Source organism: Lichenostomus cassidix, chromosome 4, assembly GCF_008360975.1.
Source record: "Lichenostomus cassidix isolate B80296 chromosome 4, HeHo_3.0, whole genome shotgun sequence".
Classification (NCBI taxonomy): domain Eukaryota; kingdom Metazoa; phylum Chordata; class Aves; order Passeriformes; family Meliphagidae; genus Lichenostomus; species Lichenostomus cassidix.
This window is the reverse complement of record NC_139484.1, coordinates 54,423,298-54,450,116: the sequence shown is the minus strand read 5'-3', so window position 1 is coordinate 54,450,116 and position 26,819 is coordinate 54,423,298. Positions and strand designations below refer to the sequence as shown.

At 38.2% G+C, this 26,819-nt stretch overlaps 2 long non-coding RNA genes across 3 annotated transcripts; both read left to right on the top strand.

Moving 5' to 3' along the window:
• The first annotated feature begins 1,829 nt into the window (after window positions 1–1,829).
• LOC146438514 (uncharacterized) lies at window positions 1,830–6,073 on the top strand. 2 transcript variants are annotated; one of them, XR_014852093.1, is made up of 4 exons: window positions 1,830–1,891; window positions 2,584–2,696; window positions 3,321–3,422; window positions 5,791–6,073. It is a non-coding gene; the product is annotated as an uncharacterized LOC146438514 (long non-coding RNA). The 2 variants fall into 2 exon arrangements; XR_014852092.1 differs by lacking the exon at window positions 5,791–6,073 and adding an exon at window positions 3,653–4,991.
• Window positions 6,074–7,539: 1,466 nt separating this feature from the next.
• LOC146438513 (uncharacterized) lies at window positions 7,540–22,291 on the top strand. The gene is made up of 3 exons (XR_014852091.1): window positions 7,540–8,097; window positions 21,073–21,199; window positions 21,819–22,291. It is a non-coding gene; the product is annotated as an uncharacterized LOC146438513 (long non-coding RNA).
• The last annotated feature ends 4,528 nt before the right edge of the window (window positions 22,292–26,819 follow it).

Genomic DNA, 26,819 nt, shown 5'->3' with positions numbered 1-26,819 from the left:
GAAAATGAAGCAAGCATAGAAGAGAAGGGTAACAAACTCCATTTAAGAAGTTAATTTTGAAAGCAGACTGTTGTGCAGGGCAATGGAAAATGCTCAACAGCAAAGGAGGAAATATAAGAAATTGTAAGTCAGGAATTGGCAAGAAAAACGGGCCCTGATTTTCTAAAGACATCTTTCGTGGGTGCCAGCTCATTTAACTGCAGAGAGAACTTGGGAGATGTGTTTTGTAATTAACAGGCATGAGGTGGAATTGGCTGCTGTAGATGAAAACTCACGGGAGTCTAAAAATAAGGTGTTACCTGGTATTGGTTTTACTGTGCCAGGTGGATACATTGATAGATGACTCTTATTAAACTCTGTCCCTGGTTGGCTCATATGTGAGATGAATTCTGGGACACAGAGGCCAAATAAGGAGCAGCTGAGGGGCTGAAGACCATCTGGCAATGAATGAAGGAAGAAATGTGTGTTGTATTGCAGGAGTTGGCCTGTTCGTGAAAAAGACTTTAAAATGGTATATGTACAATGGCCAGCTAGATTCTCTGTGGGTTATGAGGTCTCGAGACTGCCTATTGAGCTATTTCACTACTGGTGTTGAGAGACAAAACCAGTCAGTAAATGGCTTGTTGGTGGTTGGAGGAGGATGATGAAAATCTCTAAACATTTTGCATACAATCTCTCTGGAGCTCATCATATGCTGTGAGGTTCTGAGGTGTATTACTGCCATATGGTGTTTTGAGAGGTGTGGCTGCCATGCCCAATGAAACAATTGGAAAATGTCCCCATTTGAAGTCTGCAGTGAACAATGTCTCAGCGTGCATCTGTATAAATGCAGCGCAATCTATCAGCAACAAGCAATGGCCACACTATTTACCTTGATGATGATTAATGTCAACATTTTGTCTTTTTTTCATTCCAGATAAAAACTTGAGATTCACTTCTCCACTGGTAAAATTACATCAAGGCTATAATGCAATTGACTGAGTTCGTCAAGTTCACCACATCCATAAAATAATTTGACGTGGTTCTTCCACTTTCTGTCAAATACAAAATGTCCAAGAAATATGGCTGAAAACAATCACATTAATGGCAAAATATGTTTCATAATTGCTTAGTTTTTCAATTTTAATGGTAATTTAACTTTTTCTAAAAAGCACTGAAGCTTTAAAAGATGAAATAATCCTTGGCATATATCCCTTGCCTTTTGATTTAACCACCTGCAATGAGCCCAACATTTGAAAGAATCTTTGTAATGCAGCTGCAAAATACCATGGTTGATCCTTTCCTTTGGAGATGTAGTGCATAGAAACTTAGGCCTAGAGAGCAAGCAGGGCACAGATTTTTTTTGTTGAGCTTAACACTGAAATGACAATGGAAATTCTCCAGGACATGTTGTAAGTAGATAGATGTGACCTGCTATGTTTACGGATATGTGAGCTTAGTTCTTGAGATGTCTCTGTAAAGGATATCATGGATGTATCTGTCTCAGTGAATTGGTATTGTGCAAATATTAATTAATTTCAGTAATGCCTTATTTCATCTCTGAATATCACAATGTTAGGAAGAAAAAAATATTGTCTGGGACAATGAATAAGAAGGCTTTTGTTTGAAAAGTGCTTGTCTGAAATTTGATAAAGCTATGAAGGGGAGAAAAAAAAATCTGTGTCACTGTGACATACATAGACAATGAAAGGGAATGAAAACCACATGTGAAAGAAGCTAAATGCAAAAGGATGGGTGAGAGAAACCAGAAGGATGAGATTGGGAGTAATTACAAGCTCAATGATTCAGCTTTTTAAGCACAAATGGGAAAGAGACACACTTTCAGAAGAGCAAACTACAAGGTTATAACTGTACTTTGGGGGAGGGAGATGATTCTTGTCAGTACACTCAGGTATTCTTTTCCTTAAAGGAAGGTCAGATTATTTTTGGATACTTATGCAAAGAAAGACAGCAATCATATTTATTTTAACAATCTGTTTCTAGAAGCTTATGTGTTTGTGAAGAGCTTAGTAGATGGCAATAGGTGACCTGAATTGTTTGTGAGATTTTATTAATAATGTGTTGCATGTTGAGGAGAGAGGAAGTACAAAGGTGTGGGAGCATGCAAGGAAGTAAAGTTCACTTTTATGCTAAATAAAAAAGATATTAAAATCTGTATCTAAAATGAATGGCTTTTCAGAGCCAAATCTTAGGGAGAGATCTGGTGGTAGTTGTGCAGATAGATATTAAGGGAAAGAGCTAGCATTTCAGTGAAGTATAGAGGATGATCACTGGCATTTCAGGAGTTGTAATTATGCTGAGTTCTGCTGCATAAAGTAGCTCTGTAATGAACCTTTTCTAATGAGTTGAAGTTACTCATTTCATCAGAAAACTTCTTTTATTTATTTTTATGCCTTATTTAGAAATGTGTCCCTTCCACGCCTTGCTATATCTAATATTTGATTTGTGGTATTGTATCTTGGTGTCATCAGAGCTGTGAGTGAATGGTTGGAATTTGTGATAAGGTCAATTATGCATTTGGACCAAATGAGTTGTGTGATCTCCATGCTCATTGCTGCTCTTTGAATCCCAGCCCACATGTAGAGGTAAATTCTTCTGTAACTACCAATCTGCAGACTCAGCCTAGGATATGGCAATCATGCCATGATTTTCTTTCCCCTCCCTCCTTCTTTATCAGCTGGCACACTGTCTGCAGGGTAAACTGATTTTATAGTCTGTGCTTGTGGATAACTAGAAAAATATCTCTGAAATGTGTTTCAAGAAAATTCTCATTATGAGAGAAACTTGCCTCAACTTGTACTTTTTTGACCATAATGCCTTCAAAAAATGGTTGTTTTAAATGTCAAATAAAAATTGACTGCACAAAAAGAAAAGGTTTTTGGGGTACAAAACTGCTACTTCACAAAGTTCCATTGAAAATCAAGTTGACTACTAAGGAATTCAAGGAAGATTATGAGGAACAGAAGGATTTGACGCTTTAAATTGAGTACTCACTAGACAACTTCTAAAGTAAATCAACTTGACAGGCAACTAAAAAAAAGTACTAATGCTTGCATATTAGTGAGGAGCATATTAGAATATTTTCTTCTAGAAAATAGAATATTTCTGTTTGAGAACAAGTAGCTGTGAGAGAGATTTTGGCTGGTATGGGAACTGGTAATGTTCTTATGTCAACTTACAGATGTTGGCTAATGGCTCCTTGTGTAGTGTGTGAATGAGTGCACCTAAAGGGTTATAAACCTCAGGAACTTCCCCAACAGTGAAAAGGAAAATCATGTCTGTTTTTCAAGAAAACCTGTTTTGCTGTTTCTTAATGTTAGGAAAAGTTCTATCATGTGGGCTCAATAGCTTGGATATGCTATTCCTGCTTCTGGTCCTGCCAATTGACTGAATTCACCGCAGTCTCTCAAAAAGACTTTGAGGTCAGTTCACTTAAATTTTTATATATGAATTTAACTGTTGTATTCAATAAACAAATGCTAAGGATAAGCTGGTGCTGATCATCAGAGCAAGCAATGAGGCAGATAGTATATAGTAGTGCAACTATAGTACTTGTTTTTCTAAGTAAAAGAAAATATTTCTTGTTGATCAACTACTGTAATTAAATTAATATGACCCATCTGGTGTTTTTATGGTTTCTGAATGTGTCCAGGCGTGGAAACCTCCACTTTTCTCAACAGCCTTTGGGAAGTATTACTTCAACAAGAAGTATTGGAAAGACTTAATGCTCTTGATAGTTATGTAACCAATCAAATATTCACTGAAGTCTGTGGAAAGATTTCAATAATTTTATGATGTTTTGAACCAGCCCTGAGACTTTTGTTTTGCATATTAGACTTCTCAAGCCAGGAGCCAAACAATGCATTTGAACTACAGATACCAACGTGTGATGAATATCTGAAGAAAATGCCTCCAGCATCACACGACTAAACACTTCAATTTGATGAGCATCTTTTGCTTTTTTTGCAGCTCAGCTACCTTTATAGGTGACAGACAAGACACCCTGTGTCTAAACTGACATGCTAAGAAAGTGCCCAAGTCCTTTTGGTGTTTTATTTCTCCCTGACCATGAATATCCTTTCCTTAGACATCTTTTTCATGTTGTGAGTTGAGCAAGAAATCTTAGTTCTAAACTTGACACTGATGCATGACCCTAGACACTGCAAAAGGCTAATTACTTCTGAGTATTATCCCAAGTGCCTTGTACAGTAATCAAACAGGAATACTGTGCTAATACTGTAAATGGAGCAAAGGTCTCCTGAGTCTGAGTCTTAACTGCAAGAATTTTTCTGTTGATTGGGGGAACCTTCTGCACTTGAACATATAATTGATGACTTTATGATGGTTTTCAATTAATCAAAACCCTTCTGTCATTGGAGTTTTTTAATCATAAAGGTCAAAAGCTTTTCATTTGCTTTCTATCATTATTTCAGTCTCTAACAGAATTTAAAATTGAGTGTGTGTAGCTTACAGAATTAAATATGCACCAAAAATTATATTGGATAATTCTCTGCATATTTCTGAATAAAACAACAAATCTTAGATCTGATATAGGAGGGATACAGGGGAGACCTAAACATAAAAGCTGCTAAAGAGAGACAAATTAGCCAGACAGAGAAAAAGAGAAGACAGACAAATATCCTGAAAATATACTCTAGCTCCATTATTTAAATGTTTTCATGTAATCAGAGGATGTACTGTATATGTGTTTTTAGACATTATCAGCCAAAATGCATGGTAGGTACTTGAAATATTTCAAATTAGACATGATTCCCTGCTCTCCCTTCCTTATGATGTCTGAATCTATTGACAGAGGTCTAAATTACAGTCTCTGTTTCAAGGTGACTGCATTTGAAACATCACACCAGTTTATAAGTCTCAAATTGCAGTGACCTAATTAATCAATAACTGTTTTTGCTTCTTGCTCTGTTTCAACTCCTTTTCCTTCTGTACTTTTATCCAACTTATGTAGCAGTTCTGGTTTGGTACTTGTGAAAACAGGAAGGTAACCTGCCTTTTGGAAAATATGTTGAACATGGCATATAATAAGTCACATACCCGAAATGTTATTTTTCATTGCTTTATGCATAAATGTATTTATTTTTTAAGCCAGAAAATCACAGTACAAACTTTGATATAGCGATGAAAAATTTGAAGTAGACTTGAAGGACAGTAAATCAGGTTTGCAGGTTAAAGCACAGCCTCTATAACATGTCAGGAATGATGAAGTCTCATACCACTGAGTTGTGTACTTGCATGATAGGGTTGGGTGTTTGGTTACCTTAATTCAGTGAGAGATGTTTCTCTTGAGTCTTGAGAGACTCATATCACAGAGCAAGCTGATTGCCCAGAGTTTCAGAAAAGCTTGATTAGCTTTGGGAACATTGAGGAATGCTTCCCCATCCCACCCACTCGGGTTCTGCTCACTGCTGCAGATTTCCTTTCACATTCTCACAGATACCTTATTCACAGCAGTGTCTGCTCACAAAAGGAGAGAATAGCTACAACCCCATTTTCAGCTAATTCACCAAGGAATGAAACACACACACATCACTCCAAAGTGATCCAAAGACAGCAGATGTTTACCAATAGGATGGGGATTGCTAGAAAACTAGGGTAAAGACTATGGGTACTGAAGCTGCAAAATGGTATTGGGGTGAGAACGCATGGGTTGGAAGAGGCACAAGCCTGCCTTGGAAATGTCTCCAGTGTTAGCTGCAGTGTCTCTCCAAAGAGTCTTTTCAACAAAGAGCAGCATGTACAGTGTCCTTTCATGTAATAACCTAGCAGATGGCAAATCAAAGACCTGTATGAAGGGGCAGATGGAATTCTGGAGGGAAAAGGAGCATCACACAGCACAAGAGACATGGAAATGAGCTGGGAGAAACCAGGCAAGCAAACAAGTGTCCTTTTTGTTAATGGAACTCCAGATTTCAAAGTGCATTGGAATAGCCAGTTTGGTATAATCAAATGATTTATGTGCTGGGAGATGTGATTTTTTGCAGGCGTGAATGGGAAGCTGCTGTGGCAGATCTGGTTGCTTACTGAGAACACTTTCATTCTCTTTGTGAGAACTATGTGCTCTGGGTTGTGTTTACTAACATTGTTTTTGCATCTTTCACAATCTTTATGAACTGTGTGACTGTAGATGTCAAATTGAGCAAGGGGAGGGACAGGGAGGGGTGTAAAAGTTTGCTGGGGTGTTATGTGCTTTAGATCAAACAGAACAGAACTTGCTCCTTTGGCAAGCGGTTCTTCTGCAGAAGTGCAGACAAATAGCAGATGGGTACTTACTCTTTTGGCTCACATTTTCTGTTTTGAAATGTGTTGAAACATTTTCTGAGAAGGACATGGTGCCATCCAGAATTTCTGTCAGGCTTGCCTCATTCGTTTGACTGGATGTATGCCTTAGCTATAGATTTACCAAGGACATGTTGTGGGTTTAACACCCGTTTCTCAGCTTTAGTACATAAACTGGAGAATGGAGTGCTGCTTCTGGATCTTGATGTCATCACTTTTCTGGAGAATGATAGAGATGTACATATAGAAAATTGATATATGTTCAATTGTCTAAATCTGAAAACATCCCTTTGGGCTGGGGACACCGGCATTAATTTAGGAAATTGCGAGCTTCCTGCTCCTTCATTACTGCAAGAAATTGTCTGAACTATTCTGTGGTGGCTTGTTACAAAACGTTTGGTCAGATATACAGTATTCTTCCTATATATTATCACAAATACTCAATTTGTGCCTGCCTCTGACCATTCAAATCCTAAATTAACACTTAAAATAACTGTGTGTAAAGGCAGCCAAATGAAGCCACTGTGTTGCTAATGTACAGTGTTTTCCAGACAAACTTAATGGTGCAGTAGGGATGACTTCTGTGGTAATGAAACTCACATGGGACTAAACAACTGAAATGTGAAGTCCTATTACAGCTTTCTCAAAGCTGTAATAACTCTTGAATATCACTTCTGACCCTCCCAACACTGAACATAGTAAGGGAAATTTGTGGCTAGATGTTGCAACGTGGAGTGTTAGGATCCCATATGCTCCTTTGTCCCTCTGCTTTGTATACCATTGGTTCATTTTGAAATATGCTCTGCTGTACCCCGAAATCTATTGGTGGGTTCCCTATGCCTGTCTTCCCTTCAGACTCCCTGGCACTGGCTCTGGGGGAGACAGTCCCTCCCCTTCCTTTCCCTTTATAAGGCGATGTCCAGATCACCTCGTGGTCTTTTCCATCTCTGGGCTGCTAGCATCCCCTTCCTGCCTTGTCTCCCTTCCCCCCTCTCCTTCCCTGCACCCCTTTTCCCGTTACCCTAAATAAACATCCCTAGTAGAACAGAGATGGAGTCCAGTTCTTCCTTCGTATCACTATTTTCCTGCTTGAATTGACGCGGTTAGAAGACTGCCGCCATGCCACAGAACCTCGGGGGCCGCCCGCCCCGGATCCGGTGGGATTTACAAGAACCAGAGACCCGGTCCGGGGGGCAGCCAGCCTGTGCCACCCTCCCGGACCGCGATACAACAGCTAGATTCATTGACTTTTCCTTAAAAAGTGAGTAAAATAAATGCACAGCCAAGAACACTCACCTATTGCTTGCTGTATATTTTATAGTCCACCCTGACTCCTTGTCTAGTGTTTGCTTGTTTGCAGACCTTCTTCACCTGTTCATGAATCACTTGCATTGTTTTCTGGATGTAAAGGAGAGAAAAAGGGAGAGATTTTGGAGAGTTAAAGAAGTAAGAAACTGTTTTGTTTCTAATTCTTTTCTTTTCACTTGAGCTTTCTTGGTATGTTTTGGTCTCTAGTGCTTATTGTGTTTCCATGCTGAAGAGTTTGGTAATTAAAAAAAAAAAAATACAACTTTGAGAAAGACCCATTAATGAGGACTTATTTTGGTTGCTTTGGCAACAGCAGATTTCTCTGCACACAAAATTCTTCTCAAAATCTGAAGAGCTTGCAACAACAACAAAACAACAGATAATTGGTAGACAGTTGGACAGAAGATGATCAGAAAAGATAAGCACCTCTAAGCTTCAAGAAGCAATTCAGAATATTTGTGGCAACTTTTGAGGCATGGAACCTGTAATGTAATCATGTCTCTGCTTTGGCTTATCAGTGGTTTTTATAGAAACTTGCCTACACGGTTTTAGGGTGTGTTTGCATGATCCTCAGCTCTGCCACTTGTGACTAATAGGGCTGGTAGCTTGGTGCTCCAGGAAGAACCAGCTTCAGCCAGAATGTGTTTGTCTATTTCCCTTTCTTCCACCTTTTAAAGTTTAGGCTTTCACGCTCAGAATAGGACCTTGAATTCCCTCTGGTTTGCAGAGATCACATGTTCCTGAGCCTGAGCCCTGGAGTGGTAGTCCCTCCAGTGCTTTGCTCCTGCCTTCACCACAGGAAGCCACTATCAGATGCTTCCTGAAACTTCCTCAAACCCAGACACTGATATTGCAGATGGTTTAACAAATGTCCACTGCTGTCCACTAAAGCACAACTCGGGGTGGTGTTGCACTCAAATAACATTCAGTTACTCTGGTCTTGTGAACCTTTCTTTTAGGAATTATGTCTTTTGCCTTTTTTCATTGAATATGTGTATTACACAGACAGTGTAAAACTGTTCTTTTCAAATAATTATTATAAATAATTCAATGTAACTCCAACATGCCAGCACCATAAATCTTTTGTCCACAAATCCAAAAATTTTGGGAAAAATAGCATTTTGTTTGTAATGACGTATTCTGACCTTTGGAAGAGAAAACTATTAGGATTAAATTAAAACAAATGTCAGCATTACAGACAATGAAATTGGCTTCTTTTTTCTTTTTTCTTTTTTTTTTTTGTGGCTTTGATTTCTGCTACTTAATACAGAAGGGAATTGCTACCCTTATAAGAAGACTGACAAATCCTATCACAAAACTCGCTTAAATAATTTTGAACACCATATATCCTCTTATCTACCCTGTTCAATTCTGAAAGTAGGAAGCTGGGAAATTCATGGGAAACAACTAGTGTCAAAACCAGCTTAAGTTTAGTCTCTGCCCTCTGAACCTTTTGTCTCTACTCTTACTGGCTCAGCTCAATTACTTTTCCCAGATGATGGTCTCTATTAATTAAGTTTTTTCCTCATGTGCAATGTATATGCCAAGCTATTTGCCTTCTAAAGAGAGGGAAATTCTTCTCCATTTCATGATAACTAGAATAAGCAATAGTGATCCCAGCCTAAGCCATGTAGAGAGAATTTAGAATTAAACTGAGGACAGAAAAAGAGATACTCTTGAACTGGTCTGGTGTATAGAGCTGTGTGACAGTGACAGATATTGCAGGAGGCAATTGTAAAAGCAAGGCTGGGTAAAGCACTGATTGCAACATCTGTGTGATGAAGTATTCTTCATGGGGTTTGCACACAGTCCAGGAAGAGCCTGGATTTTCTGTCTTTGAGACAGCTCCATAGGAAGAAACCACCATTGATTTGGGAATGAAGATATCATGTATTCTTTGTAAGTAAATAAAATGAACCAAAGAAATACCAGATCCCTTTCAGACTAATCTAGCTGATGGAAACAACCTGGTGAAGGCAAATCTACCTGTTAAGTCTTAGGGGTCAAAAAGAACGAGAGCTGTCTCCATCTGGATGGCAAAAGCAAAAGGCTTATCAATATAGAGCAAAACTATGTTGTAAGGCAGAACTTACTTATACAGAGTTAACATACATGGTTTCAAATGTTCACGTTTGGTATTTGGATATTTAATCTTGGGGTATGTAAGCTCCAATCCATACACATCCCTCTATAAAGTAAGAATTTACCTGCATCATTATTGTATATATATTATTCATATCCCAGCACACAGCTCTGACCTGTGAACAAATTATTTGAAGCCAAGATTTACAACAACCAGTATGCAAAGAAAATAATGCAGAACAACTATTAATAAAAACAGTAGCCACTGTTTTTACAGTGTTTGCTAAATCAGAAACTGAAAGATAGAGTACCTTTCCATGTGAAAAAATCTCAGCCATGAGAAAGCCATATTGCTCTGAAACAATGTGCTTTTTTGCTTAGCTTTTTGGGGGGGTTATTTTTGTTTGTTTGTTTGTTTTTTAATTTAACTTTGCTTTTCAAAGTTCAGTACCTTCAGCAGAGGGGAGTTGAGCACATCTTAATCTAATGTGGCAGAAAAACAGGAGTGTGTTTTTTGCCTTGCTATGAACATGAGGGAATGCAAGAGTTCTGCCCATCAGGGTTTTACACAGTCACTCACTAAACAAAAGGACTCCTTTGCTGCCAAGACTAGTTTTTGAAGGGAAAACCAGAATTTTGTGGGATTTGTTCCAGTATGGTAGATTCACTTTTGGAGGCTCCTGGAGGATGAGTAAACTAAGATTACAGGAGTAAATGTCTCATCTATGTGGATCACAGCAAGGTCTACCACTATTGAAAAGATTTGGGAGCTTTGGTTTTGTACTATATGTTCTGCTGTGGTTCCAAAACTGAGATTGCATTGCTCACAGATTAAATGGTAAACTATTAAAATTTTTTTAAGTTATCTTCAAGGAACCAAGTTCATTTTTGTAACTATATTAGCAAATACTGCCTCTTTAGAAGTGTTAAGAGAAACACACTAAGCAGGATGAGTACTCATTTATGCATGGATTTAATCCACACTTTACTTCAAATAATATTTCCTTCTCTAGTATATTCTGAGGCACACTCACTATAAATTGTAAATAGCAGAGGAACAATGGTATCTTTATGGTGTCTTTATTAAAGTTTAACGGTTAAGGAAAGCTAATATCATAAAACAATCTTATCGCTTTCCAAATGAAACTGATTTTCCCATCCACGATCTCTAAATAGTATTTGGAATCCATTGAAATGATATAGTGTTTAATCAGGTTACAGTGTAAAAGTCTATTGACTCTCTTTAGGGATTTTTTTAAATTACAGCATGTTCTCTGTTAATCAAGCTCCTTGTTGCTGAGAAAAGGAGTCACTGTCCTCTAAGGAATGGATTTCTGTGCCCATTTAATGCAGGAAATGACAATGTACACTAATCTTACTATATTGGTACAGAGTGTAGGACTTAATGCTTTTACATTCTATAACTCAGATTTTCCAAAATAAATGAACTGTGTTATTCAGGCTGTGGAATTCCTGTGCAAGGAATGCAACCAAATCTCAAAATCAAAGCAATGGATGTCCAAAGCTCTACAAGATACCAGCCATGGTGAAACTTTCACACCCAGCTCATTACACATAATTTAGAGCATCTCTCAAAGTACACTAACAGTGAGTGACATCTAATACTCCTAGGAAGTAAGAGTTTGAAAGAGTTTCCCAATCTGGACAAAACAGAGTGTTGGATTTTCCTTCTGATATTCCACAAAATGTATTAAGCAGGAAAGACACATTTCCTAGCCAGGTTAGGACTGACACAAACCCTAAAGCTGTCATCACTTAACTACACCAGATGAAACATCTGTAGGATGTTCTTGCTGATATGCTATTTCTTTTTACCCTTTCCTCAAAATCCTATGTCTGGCCACCATCCTGTCAGTTTTGTGTGCTGATTGTGTTGTATATTCAGCTGGAAAAATGGTATTCAAGAAAAATCAGCAAAATGCTGATTTTAATCTTTAAATGAAACAACCAACAGAAGTTAAGCTGTAACAGAAGAAACAATTTCTGAATAAAGGTTTTCTAATATTTCTCTTATTAGACCAGGGTATTAATAATGATGGCTTTATCATTTTGTAGAAAAATATAACATGGCAGGAAACTGATTGCTTAAGTAAACATGAAGTCTCACTCCTGCCTGACAGCAAAAAAAGATGTGTTTCTCTTCAGTAGTGATGACTTTAAATTTATGAATTATATCTATGCTCCACCCTTACCACATTAGCATTAACACCTAGCTATAAACACCACACACATAAATACTTAATACATTTCAGCCCAGAGGAATACACCACCAAATTTTGAAAGCAAATCTTAAGTCATGTCATATGTATTTGGAGCTGGGATAATAAGAGTCAGCCAGCAGGAAAGAAAGATTTAATAAGTTTTGGAATTAAAACTGAACAATACATTATAAATTCAGCATTTTGTTCAAGAAAACATTAACATTTTATAGGTCTTAGGTCTTGTTTTCCATTTTCTCAGTTTAGGCTCCAGGCAGTTCAGGATGTTTGATATATACCAATTACATGTGATGGCTTTGTGTACTCTATAATGCTTGGAACAATAAGGGGATATAAACATCTCTGTTTCTGAAGCAATAACAGGTTTCATTTCAAACATGTTAATTATACAGCACATACTTAAAAAGATAGATAAATCTGATTACTTTTTTGTTTACATCCAGTTTACAAGGTAGGATGTTGCTTGCCTCTTAACACTCTGGTGGATTCTTGGTAAGGGAAAAAGCAAAGAAAAATAAAGCTCCAACAGATTTTTCTTTTTTTAAACTGTCAGAGACACAACCCAGTCAATAAAATACTTCATTTATCTGGGAGTGAATGTGTTCATCTCACAAAAGTCCAACATTAACAATATTGTAAGAATGGGCTATGCACCAGGCTAATGCTGCTTCAATGACTTTTCTTCAATTCAATCTGTTCCTCTATTAACTAATAAAGAGGTCAGTATTACTTAGATAAAATCGACATTTATTTTTAATTTTCTTATTATAAAAGAAGGGTTTGTATTTTGCTTCTTTAACACCAAATCCCCTCTTGACTGGGTCTCCTGAAACTGATTTTTTCTGCTCTGTGAAAAAGCAGAGGGGCTTGAGCTGACTTAAGAGAACAGACTCTTCTTGCTGATATCTCTGCTAATCTTGTTCCCACATGTGGTCTCGGTGTCACCCTCACTCAATCATATTCCTTAAACTATTTCCCCCTCCTCACACTCCCTGCCCATGCACACACTTCCCCCCTCTTTTTTAAAAAATAAAAGAAAAAAATACCCCAATTCTGTCCCTCCATCCCCTTAGTGCTGAAGGCTGGTGTGTGTGATGGCAGGGACAAACACACAGCCTGGTCCTGCACCTCCTGTGCACAACAAGAGCTCTAGAGGTACAGCTGGTGATGTAAACATCCACTGCAGTGCTTGCACCCAAGCTCTGGCCTTGAGAAGGCTCAGGAGAAATGAAAGGCACCTTAAAATAACATCCAAAACAACTTCTAGAGCTTTCAAAACAGGAAACATGAATACAGTGATGTCTGAAATCTCTTCCTTTCTCAGAATAATGCTAGATAGAGCTGTCCTGTGAGAGATCTGTCCTTAGAAATAATTGCTCCTAGAAATAGGTGGAAAATTGCTTATCTCAATACCTTTCTGGAGGTGTATGGAGACAAGAAAAGGGCAGAAGGGAGTCTTATTTTATTATTTCCTAATGAAGTTTCATAAGTGTTTCAGCTAGTTGGGAGACACGGTTTAATTTTCCACGTGGGAGCTAGGCTCTTGTCCTTGAGCAATGCTGGAAATGGCAGGCTTTGAGTGTGAGCCATTATCCAGTTCTGTTCTGTCACTGTGGATTCCAACCCTGGCAGGGTGTGTCAGAATGTGCAAGACAGAGCACAGAAGCTCCTCTTGCTGCTCAGAGCAGGCTCATGGAGCAGGGCTGAGCACCAACCAGGACCACGAATCCCCTGAGCTGTGCAGAGGTTCCAGGAGCAGTGCTCACAGCAGACCCCTGCAGGTCTCCTCCTCTGCCCATATTGCACCTATAAATGCTTTTCATCAAAATGTACTCCCTTGTGTATCTGCTCCTCTGCTCTGTTGTGCTTGGTTGATCTTGGGCTCCTTTTTCTTCAGCTGCAGAGGGCGAAGGCACCCTCCCTGAGCACAGAAACTTTCTCCTGACAAGTAGTGTGGATTTGAACTCCTCAGCCTGAGGGTAGGGACTGAACATAGCATTTCTGCTTCCTTACACTCTGCTGTTACAGAAGACAATTGCTGCTTCTGTCCAAAGTACAATAGCCAGAACTGTTTTCTGTGTGCAATGTGTCTTCTTCTCTATAAATATTACGCATGCTCTGAGAACACACAACATTTGACACTCCGGCACAAAAACACCTACTAATTTGTATGAACATGGACTGTACAACAGCAAGGCACTCCAGGAAATTTAAATACTGCAATACTGTTATTGAAGCAGTAGCTGGAAAGAAGAGGATCAGAAAAGCTGGAGTGAGACCTTATATGTACCAAACCCCTCAGATGGTTACAAGGGTAGACCATAGACTCAGGAGAGGCGCAAGGGCTGGTGAACTTAAGAGAACAGATCAGCCACATGGCAACCTCCTGATCCTTAATAACTTGAGGATTTGCTTTTGCACAAGTCTTATCAATAAATAAAATCCTCTTTTATCATGCATAACTGCAGGCAGTTTTATTTGAAAATATTTTATTTGAAAATATTTTATTTAAACCTGGATTGTTTTTCTGTACCAGAGGTGTAGGGCCTTTAGGACACATCCTCTTCTACTTGACTACCATGTTTATTCTTTGCTGGAACAAAGGTGTTTTGAACAGAACTAGTTTTAGGAATTATTAATAGTGACTCATAATATCTCACAGTCACGAAGAAAATGAAATTGATTGAGCAAATGACTACTCAGCAGGTTTATAAGAGCAGGGACCAGGACACAGCCTTTGTCAGTTCACTTAATTTCAGGCAGTTATTTAGCAAAAAGTGCATTGAGACTCTAGCTTGTTTTTCAGAGATTAAGTTAAAATACCTTTATGCAATTCATCAAGAGGAATTTTCAAAGGTCAGATGGCCAGCTGGAAAAAAAAGTAGGTCTTTTTTCTGAGCAGAAAAATAGTCCTGTCTAGCTAATCCATTAGTGATTTAAATTCTTCTTTTTGTGCTCCACAGCACTTAGGCCGATTTTATTCAGCCTGTGTTTCTCTTTCTGAATGTCTGCAAATATGAAAACAAATGGCATGGTTTTTTTATAAAGGAAAACTTAGTATTATAATCATTCACATTTACCACGTTTTGTGATTGGTTCATGACATTCCCCTTTTCTTTCTCATTCCTCTCTGTTTCCACAAACCTATTCAATGATTTAATTTAAATAATCACTAGTTTCATATTAGTAATGTACAAGTTTCCCAAAGGCTAAATTATCCTTGTTGAAAATATTAGAAACAGGTGAGTATCAAAATTTCAAATGCTAAAAAGTCAAGAGCCCCAAGTGCTGCCTCGGGTGTTGGTGACTGTCACCAACTTTCCCACAATGCAGACTGAAAGCTGCTGCTGCTACTTCTCTCTTTGCTGTCAGCTTCAGGTTTGTTTGTATTTTTTGTAACTGATTTCCATTGGCCATGATCTGTACTGATTACATTGCAGGGTTGGCAGTGGAAGGATATCCTCACAGTTCCTGCAGGATTCACGTGTGGTGAGATCAGTAGCTCTGATACTGTTCCGCAACAATTAATTGTGGCTAGTGAGGCTGGTCTGGTCCCCTCTGATTCCTCTGGATCTGGCAGTTTCTGTTAATCCCATCACAAGTCAGGCTTTTAGACAGTTTTCTGTGTTAAAATATATGGCATTAGGTATCAATTTCTACATTTCCTGATTATGAGGCATTCCTTAAAGGCTATTGAATGGCCATACACTAAAGATGACTTCTTCACACATACCAAGAATTTATTGTGTAGCACTCTTGTGAAAGTAATGAATAGAAAAAGTAGTCATTCCAGATCTTTATCTGTGTTTTTGACATTATAGTTTCTACTTTTTTTTCTGAAATTAACATCTGGAGACTGCAGATTTAAGTGTTACTCAGTGGTTCATCAGCATGACAAGTGTCTGAGTTCAACAACATTGACCTAAGGACAAGCATTGAAGTGAGTTGCTTGACAGAATTTTGCTTAGAAGTCTGACTGTCTAGTGCTTAAATTATGAGAAAGAGATTTTTGTCCTGAAAATTTTTTTTTGTCTAGAAGTGTATCCTGGAAGTTTAAACTTGGAGAACTCTGCATACTGAAATGAGGAGTAGGTAAAGAAAGAGGAAAAATGCACTGAATATGAGAACAGAATATTTTACTTTACTAGGTCTACGAGAACTAAGTTGAAATCATTGCAGAGAATAATTTAAAGCCAAAGTCCTCTGACACAAAATAGGAAAATGCTTCTGACCTGGTTTAGAGACTTAGTGGAGGAGCAAGATTCAGTCGCTTGGTTCTGTGCCTGCTCTCTGCAGCTCTGCAGTTTCACAACTGACAGCCCAGTGGCACATCTGCTTCGGTGAGCCTCAGCCCAACTGCTTTGGCCAAAGGGACACATTTGTGACTTCTTTGCCTCCCTCCATTTCTTGCCAATACCTTAGCTGTGGTTATCTTTCCTTCCCTGTGATTTCATATTCATTTAAATTAGACAAAGGTGAGTAGTTCAAATCCCACTGAATTACGTAGAAATATTTGCTGGCACAGTTAGTAAACTGGGAATTTTTAAGAGTGTGTGTGGGAGGCGATGTTTTCGGGTTTTGTTTAACTTTGCTTGGAACAGAATTTTTTCTCTCAGCTGATGTGACTTGATGTGTTTGCAATGTCCTCAACATGACCGCCCCCCAATCAGCCTCAGAGGTCTCAAAGGATGTTTTCCAGTTCACAACAAACGAGTGTAGGATGCTACAGAGGTTTTGCTGTAATCTTGAAAAACAAATGATTCTCTGAACAGCAAAGATTAAACATGCTTCAGGGGCTTTGTGTCTCATTGGACAGTACTGGTCCAATTACAATATGGAAGTTCTGAACAGGTTTTTAGGTTGTTGGGATATTTCAAGGTTTATCTAGAATGATAGTCTGTCCTCAGTATCTGCATTAAATTGTTTGATTTCATCTGTACTTACACAATTCAAAAACTTACCATCTCCTGAGATATTAATCCCTTTTTAAGTAAAGTCAGAATGTTCCATATGAACTGATACAGGTTAAGGTAGATACTTAAGCTGAAAGTAATGTGTCCCAAATGGATCTTTTACCTTCTGGTTTTCTAAAAAAGAAGGGAGGTTTATGATACAGAAAATTATAGGAGGAGTTTAATTGGCAGAGTATGATGACTGAATTTCTTTACCTCTCTCAAGTGAAAAATTGGTTTGGATGCTAGCACGCACTTTCCCTGATATGAAGGCCTTCAGAATATCCACAGCTCATCTCCCTCAAACATCTTCTACACCTCCAGAAAGGCAGAGAGCTTTCCCTGGTGCTACCTGCTAAGTGCAAGCAGCATGCTTAGTTAGATGCATTATTGCTCTTCTCCAGGCTTGTCAGGCACCTTCAGAAAGAAAGGTAGAGAGACAGACACATTTTACCATATCCACAACTGAAGTTCCATGGCTCCACTGGTTGCAAACACACTTTTTGTGCCTGCTGAGATGTGGTAACCTCTCTGGACATACTACAGCTGATCCTTCGTCACCCATTTTGAAGTGCTGCATAAATCTGAGATAGCTCAGTAAATTATCAAGAAATCTTTAAGTTTGTTTCAAATCTTGTCAACTCACTGTTTAGTAAGAGTTAGCCTTGAAAAATGCCTGCCTAACTTGAGTCATTAAAGTGGAAGGGTGTGGCACTGAATGGGACCTTGCTGCAGGGTAGAGCACTGACAATTGCTGTGAAACAGAGCTGAGCTGGCACTGCTTGGGCTTGCTTAGGGTCAGGACCGACCAGCTCAAGTCCAGCATGATATTGATGCAGTCCTGCTGTGTCATTGTCCCACAGCATCTCTGACAGTACTGCCCAGAACATACTATGTGTCTGTACCATTGTATTTAAAACTACCTCAGAAGTCTGGCCACTGTATCCCATATACCCCATTCTGTGATGTGGATGTGTCCCATTAGAGTAACTGCCTGTGTCACACCTTCAAAATGCTAGCAGCTGTTTTCTGAGTCAAGTTCTAGTGGACAGAACCCATTTAAAATATTTACTAGGAACTTATGATCTACTCTTCTCCTTTATAGCTCATCATTTAGAGTTTGCCCCTATCATAAAAGTATCTTTATATTTTGTGACATTGGAAAAAAGTCCATAAAACTATTTGGTATTGCCATTTTTATTACACTGTCCAGTTTTATGAGAACACTCATATTGTTTCCATTTATCTTCCAGACTTCTTTCATATTCCAGTAATTAAAAGAAGAGATTATATATCCATCTGGCTTTAAAATGCAAACCCAATATTTTTATAGCAACGTAGTTAAAATCATGTTTAGGTATGAGATAGACACAAAAATATTCTGTTTAAAGTATTAATAAGTGTTGTTCTGTGCATTTAGTCATATGATTTATCATTACCCTTACACTATTTCAAAAGGGTCATGAAGATGACTTTCAGCAATACAAACCATATACCAAATTCTATCTTCATATTTTAATTAATATGCAATTCACATTCTTTCCAAGAACACTTTAGGTTAACATTCCAGAGACTGGATTTGAAATTAATCTGACTTTTATGAGTTTTGAAACAAGGAAAAAATGAATTGCCTGTAATGCAACTATTTTGTTTAAGTGTCCTCAGAAAAAAAAAAAAAGAGAAGTAATAATAACCCAGGCTGTAAAAGTAAAACAAAGGGACAGGCTATTTTTAATGATCAGTGAGCAAAATATCAAATTCTCTGTTCTGGTGTTGCCTCCAGGGCACTATATGAACTGCCCAGGAAAAGACACCTCTGTAACATGCCCATTGCAATGACTATAGGGAAAATCTCTGATGGCATATCTGGTTCTATGTCAGTCTGCTGAGCGTTCTCAGGCAACTAATAATCCATTTCCATGTGACTTATAGATAGCAAAGAGGGTTTAGAGTTGTAACTTGTTGGTCAGCTTGTCTGTGGTGAGTTCTAAGGGCTCCTTTTTCAAACAAAATGAGCATTATACTAATTTGCTTGGAGAATAGCCTGATCATTCACCTAGGTGCAAAATGACCACTAATTTTTTTAGAATTAGTATTCGTATTAATTAGTAATATTAGTATTACTAGTATTAGTATTAGTATTAGTATTAGTATTGCATGTGAGGTACAAATGCATATATACATCTATAATGCAAACAATTTCCAGCCTGACTTCCGCAGCACAAAATAAACCTGTAGCAGTTCTAATGAATGAATTCACCACACAGCTTCTTTTAAAACAAATTTTGTAATGATAATAAATCCTAGAATTGACATTTTTGTTCCTAGGTAAACTAAAATGAAAACCTGACCCATTAAGTAAACAACAAATTTGAGGCAAAGTTTTAACTGTTGCTGTTTTACTTTAATTTGTGTATTCTGTGACCTATTATTGTGGTTCAGCTTGCTCAGTGCCAGATCTTTTCTTGGGGCAATTCCATTTGAGACAATAGAGCATGATCATATTTTTGTCTTAGGCATGAGCCAGAGGTAGAGAAAATTCAGTTTTGCCAAAGTAAATTGTTCCTCTCCTCATTGCTGCTTTTGCTTAGCCAAGTAATAGGATTTACATTTTGTTAATTGCTTATGGGTGAGAGATATAAAAATATTTTAATTTAACAACCAATGTAATTTTGGATGACACCCCTTCTCTCATCAAGATTAAGGTGAGGCTTTACAGTATTTTCAAGGATTAGTGCTGACTTCTTGGGAGAGAGAATTTCTCTTCATACCATGCCACAGAGGGGGGAAGACAAGCTTAGTCAGTGACTCTGGGGAGAGCAGAGCTGCCCTTGCCACAGGTTACCCACACATTATACAAAGATTCACTACTGTGGTTTTTGCAGTAAGGCTATAGGGACAAAACAAAGAACTGTGAACTAGGAAATATTTGCATATTGGCTGCATATTCATCTGGCTCAGCTGCCTGCAATATATCACACATGAAAGGATTTTACACTGCAGCATAGAAAAATGTACACCTTGCAATATAGCCTTCAGAGCCATCTTCCTGGGAAAATATGGACATCTGCCAATGTATTAAATTGTATTTTATACACAAATTAGGAAGCAGCAGCATAAATAAAACCCTGATGACTTCTTAAAAAATCAGAACACAAGAATGCAAGATTGGATTTTACAGTGTGTGTTTTGATTCAGATGCAAAGATCTCCATGATTATTGTGGAAGTAATTTATTAGCTCATAAATCATCTGGGATCTTCTGAAAATATCTGTAGGAAATTTTACATGCTTTAATTAACTACCAGGGGATATTTGAAAGAGGGTGAAGTTGATACATTTTGTACACATACCCACATACATACATGCATGCACACAACCCATCTTTTAACCTGCAACAAATCCTAAGAAATTAGCAAAAACTACAGAATGAGTAGAATTACCCAGAGAATTTGGGTTCAGTTCTGAAATCAACAAACACAGGCTTTTGTTCGTCTTGACCCAAATTTCTGTTCTTAATTCTTAGCCCAAATAAAGCTTCTGTTTGGCTAACAACAAAAGCAGCAACATTTCTTTGCTATAGGCTGCTGGTTTATTTTTTGTTCTTAGCTCTGTGCTTCACTGCTTATTTTCTATCTTAAATTTCGTTGGCTTTTAAGGAAAGCTGAATATGTTTTCACCACTACTGTCAGACCTGAGGAACCACTGGAGTCCATCACATGTCCATCACATACAAGTTTGTCGTGACTTACCTGAGAAGGGTGTGGCAAATATATATGTAATTTTGGCATTCATGAGCAATTGTTGCAAAACTTGTTAGATCTTATTCACACAATGAATATTTGAAATGTCTGATTTCATGCTGGAGGAAACTTAACATCAGTTGACAGTAGATTTCTTGTATCTTGAATGAAGTTTATGTGGTAAAAATTGCAGTAATTGTCTTACTGCATGGGCTTAAAGATGGCATTACTTGGCTCAGCTAGTGCCTTTGCAGGCAAATAGTCCCATGAAAATCAGTGGGACAACCAAAGATATAGGACACTCTTAAACAGAATTTAAAATTTACTCTTCTGGCTCATGCAAGATGCATGTATGTAGGCTAAATTCCATTGTTTCTTGGGATTGTCCAAGGGAAGTTTTGATTTCCTGATGTTTCTTGATACCTTTATGACCATTCCACCATTTCAGACAGAGTCTTAAAGAATACTACACTTGTGTAAATACAACCAGGAAAAATTTGGAAGAACAAATTTGTTATGGAATAGATTTTATGACAAGGATTTTGTTATGGTTTCATCTCTTCTGAGATTGAAAGGTGAATATTTCAGTACTGTACTCTTTCAGGGGTGCTGAGTTTCACTGAGATGAGCATATTCCTGTCCCTAGCTTTGAAATTATTTCAGAATCAGTGCCATTATGTTACAGTTAATAACATAAAAGAATGTCTTTCATCTCCAGAAGCAATTTACAGCTTACAATAAACTGGCACATAAACTCTTCAGAAAGATCACTTTGGGCATTAACTTCTACCACACCTTAGAATACTATTTAATCATGAGGGTCAAAATGTTTTGCTGAGGGGACATTAGAGCCTGCAGTTCTTTGATTAAACTTATGACATGATACAGTGAATGTTAGAATAACTCCTTGCTACAGGTGCAGCATACCAAAAATACAGGTTGTGCACACTGTGATTTTGAGGGAAAGCTTTGATTTTTGTTAATCTGATAATACAAGAATAGCATATGAGGGGTTATTCTGCTTTTTGCTGGTATTAACACAGGAACCAAAGTTAAGCTTTAATACCAAGGCCAGCTGTTATCTCTTTCCCTACAGCTTTAACTGCAGTGTTTTCATACATTTTAGGGAATGCTGATTTTTATTGATTATGGATTGTTTTAATTTATTTAATTCTCTGACTCAATTCTAAACAGATAAGATGCATGTGCAAGATACAGATGTCACTCACCATAAATGAAGTTCCTTAATGCAAGTATTATCTTGGGCAGGACTGGGAAAGGAAGGCTGTTTTCTGTGTCTGGTGCTCATAACTACTTTTATGTATTTGGGGTTTATTGTTCACTTGCTTCACAGGAGATCAGTAAAAGCATCAAAGTAAATGAATAGATTACGTAAAACATAATACAATTATTGATTTGGGAATACACGTACATTGTTGTTGTAAGAGGATTTCTGTAAGAACCCAAAAGCTAAGACTTTGGGGGTTTGGGTGGGGGTCATTGATGTTTTTTGAGCTTTCTTTTTCTTCTATTGCATCAGGTTCAAAATAGGTTTTCAGGGGTTGGTAGTGCAGGATTTTGCAGAGCTAGTAACAATATAAGGACCTGAAAAAAACTGCTTAGAATGCACACTATTAAAAGTAAAAATAATAAAAGGATTTATTTATGAATGCAGTATTACTTGCCAGTTTTCTGCCTTTTCTGTTTCTTATCACAGCTGCACTCCACTCTTTGTTTTCTCTTCCACCTCTGTTACTGAAGTAGGCTTTCATTTCTTGAGATGATCTTGAGTGTGCTCACATTTGGGAACATTTTTCATTTGATGTGACTGCATGTAACCTTGAAAGTCTGCTCCCTGTTGAAATCTATGGCAACGCTCTCTCCACGACTGAAACTGTCTGACAGGCTTGCATTGCCTCCTTACCATTCACATTGTTACTTCATATAATTTATTTATTATTATTTCCTGTCCATATGTTTGTGATGAGTTTCCAATAATTTATTTTGCCCATGACTGGTACAAGTGGCATGTCACTAGCAATATAACAATATATTTATAAAATATTTGTCTTAATACATTTTCTCCTCTAGTCTTCCTTCTCAAATCTTCCTGGGATCTTTCAGGCCCTTGAAGTTATTCCTGGAGCAGTGGCTCTTTGGAGGTGTGGGAGAACTGGGAGGCAGAAGCAGCAACAGGCAGTGGAATCTGGTCCTATTGACCTCAGAGTCCTGTCATAAATGAAAAGCCTTTCTATAAACCACCTTTTCTTTCACACATTCTTCTTCCATTCCCACTTCATCTACCCTTTTATGCTTCTTTGCTTCCTGCTCATTTTTGCATTAATAAGTGGAGCACAGTTCTAGGAAATTTTTGCCTCCCCTCTATCTAATAGATTTGGTTGTAATGCTGCTGAAAAGCATAAGCATTATTTAATCCTGAACAAAGGAAATGTCACACAACTTGTGACTTGAAGCACACCAACTTTTTGTCCTTTAAATGAAGAAGGGAATCTTTGCATTATTAAAGACTGGATTTTTTATTTTAATAGAAAATTTCCTTGAAACAAAGGCTGTACGTAGAGAACTAAACATTTTCCTAGTATTTCTGCTTCATTTCTTTACTCTTTGAAAGTACAAAGCCACTGAAGCCTATACTTCTGGAGGAAAATAGGAGAGTTGAGACAGATGGAATACTGTACTCTGCATCTTATGGCCATTGTATAAAAACATGGATGAACAGTTTTGTTACTGACATCAGATTTCCACTTTCTGTAGGTCATTTGGTTGATACATAACGTGAGCTGTTCCTTTTACTTTATGTGCATTTTTCAGAGAATTCCAAATGAGCCTGTCTCTAATTCTTCCCTGGGCTGGGAGCTGGCAGGTGAAGTGCTGTAAGGACAGCTCTCCAGGGGACAGCCTTTCCAGAGTAAAACCAGGCTTGTTACTTGCTGCTGTTGTGTGTGAGGTCGAGACAGATCAGTTGTGCAGGTTAGGTTTTGGAAAGGAGCATGAATTTTCTTCCAGGTGAATTTTTATTAAGCTACTCTGGGTGAGAAATACCTTACAGCTAGCAGGCAACTCTGACTACCAAGGCTGGGTTTGATCATGGCTAGTGTGAGGCATTGGAGCCCTGAGATTCCACATCTGTGAAACGACAAGTTGGGGCCTCATTATCACAAGGCACATGGTAACAGCAGCTCCCCTTCAAAATGCCTGCCTGACAGCACCCTGACTTTGACTTCATCTGTACAGAACATGCAATGGAAACAGCAGAGCACAGGAGACAGGGTGTAAGCATTAAAAGGCTTTCACTACAGCTTTGTAGTTTTGGACATCTATTCTCTAATAAATTGAAAAACTTACCCTAATGTAAAAATACACCATACAGTAACTTAGATCTTTTCAGCAGGAACGGTTTGAAAAGAAAAACCAATTTCCTTAAGGAGGCTTGAGATTGTTTTTTTTTAATAGAGCTATATAAACAGCATGTTTTGAGTTACATTGGCAAGTAGGCATATGTTTAGAATTTCTGTCATGTACTTTCAGAAATAGTAGGATTGGGCTTTTTATTTTCTCTAGGCATTCTTCTGTGCATTAAGAATGATGATTTAGTATTCACTTGAGAAGACAAGGCTAAGGTGATATTTATTGAAAAGCAGAAACACATAAGAAAATTAACAGGAATAATATAGCAGGTTTTAGGAACACCTTCAGACAATCTCTCATTTCTGGTCCAGACTCGTAACGATATCATGCTACCATAGAGCCCATCATCTTTACACAGGTGAACAGTTGTCTCACACAAGAAAGCCTGTAGCCTTGCAGAAGTTTATAATCTCTTCTTTAATTTCAATAGTATTGAATAAAGCTTTATAAAATGCTTCCCAGTGATGTAGACCCACCTTGCAGCAGAAGCCAGTATTCCAGGGGGAAAGGGGAGGGGTGTGCATGGGACTTGGGGTGGGCTTCTTAGGTTTTGCTTATTCGAATCCACATCTTTAGGAAAGAGGATATATATTGGGAAATGAGAAAATTTCCTATTAGGAAAGATATTTGTCATGTGTTTGACAAGCTGAGCTACCAACTTGCTGAGTTAACAGCTGTTATCTGCTAACTTTATGGGGGCAGGGAAGGGAAGGAAACCTCCAAATGGACCAATTTAAATTGCTCATAAGCTGTTCGACAGCAGGCAAGAAATAATTTTACCCTAGTCCTAGGACTGCAGTAATTACACTGTTCTAAAACACGGTTTTGGGAACACAGATCGCCCCTTGGATGGCTTTGGCCATTAAGTGCTGTGGTACTTCTGGCACGTAACCTTATTCCAAGGAATTTTTTCATGACACTCCTGGGTCTGCCCGCATGCTTGCAGACAAAAGCTTCAAAAAGAGGCTGGCAGGGGCTGAATTAGAACAATCAGATGTCAGCAGTTAAACTCAGGTATTATCACCATGTCTAGACACTAGGCACTCCTAGGGTACCTCAGAACAGCTTCATCTCTTCATCTTTACCACAGTGATGACTTTTTTTCCTATTAAGCAGTATTAAGATTTTGCTTTTGTTCCCCAAGCTTTCCTTTATACATGAGGATACTTCAGAATTCTTTACCAAACTAATGAGCAAGACAAAAGCTGGCTTTCTTTCCTGTTCTTGAATCCAGGAACACTAAATATAAGGTGGCAAATGTAGCAGGCAAGAGGAATCACACCAGTTGAGCTGGAATCTTTAACAAATTAATTAAACTTCAATTAAAATTAATTAAACTTGCCAGGTAGCTCACTTACATAAAAGAAAGATGAAAAAAAACTCAAAATGTAAAACCAGTTTTATCAAAAAGACACCTTTGTTGGAGGTGACAGGAAAGCTAAGCCATAGACTGGAGGAACAGCTGACACTACCCTGCATGCTCTTATTGTGCAGCTGCCTGCATTTTACATGGAAAGATGCATTTCTTGGAAATCAGTAACATACAACTGTTCTAACTCTAAATCGGGCTTTTTTTAAAGCTTATTTGTGTTATTCACTAGGTCCAGATAAAACTTCAGCTATGCGATAATCAGGTGACATTACTTTACAGGACAGGACTGATGCCCTAATAATTTCTAGTTTTTATTCTTCATGTATCTGTAACTTGGTGTTCTTATAGTTCTGTGCTTCTTATAGAAGGCTAAAAACCTGTGTTCCCAGCTTCGTTAGTCAAAATAATTACGTCTGAATAGAAATCCAAGAACATTTATTGCCCTAGTGCCTGAAAATATGCAAACAGTGAGCTGGGGGGGAGCAAGCCTGGGGTGCTTAACAACATCACCTGAGGGTGTGATTGGAGAATTAAGGGCCAATATGCTAATAGGGCAGAATTTACACAAAGTGAAGAACTCATGACCTGGTGTCCATTTTGGGTGTAGCCCGAGGGGGCTTTGCTTGCCCAAATGTACCTTGAAGGCCTTGAATAAATTTGTCTGCTTTTTATTCTCCTAATTTTGTCCTGGCCTCTGTTTCAAGTAGCCTGCTTTAGGCATCAGGACAATGTAAGTCATCATCAGGGATGTGTCCACATACTGGTGACAGCTCCCACATCCAGGTCACTGGTACTGGCCAAGTGTGTACATCACTCCGACATGGCAGCATTTTAGGGCGATCTGCTGGGTTGTTCATTATCCATATGTGGAAGGAGTAAGATACTGGTGATTGCATTAATTTTGGCTTATTAAATCTTGAGACTGTAATGGCCTTAGATATTTTTGCATCTGCAACTGTAGTTAATAGAGGTGTCCTTTCAACTATCCTCTTCTGCTTCATATCAAAATCTTCCCTGCAAAAACGATATGCCTTATAGTTATCAGTGATTAAACTCAAGTACAGTTTTACTTGCAATTTGTAATAGTAGTACATCTTCAGCCCACAAGAGCTGAAGACTAAACCGCAGCCTGATCTGGTTAAGTGCTATGTGCCAACAGAATTGACAAGTTCATGTATTACAGCTTGGGTAAGAGCCTGTCAAAGTCACATGTCTGGCACCTTTAGAGATAAGCCTCTTAATGATTAGATGCACACTACATCCAAGTATTTATTTTAAATATCTTGCTCAGCAGCTCCAGATGTTACCAAGGATGCCTCCTCCCTTAGGAAGGAACTGTCCTTCTCACAGGTTTATATTTCACCAGTTGCATCCAATACAAACACCATCAGCTA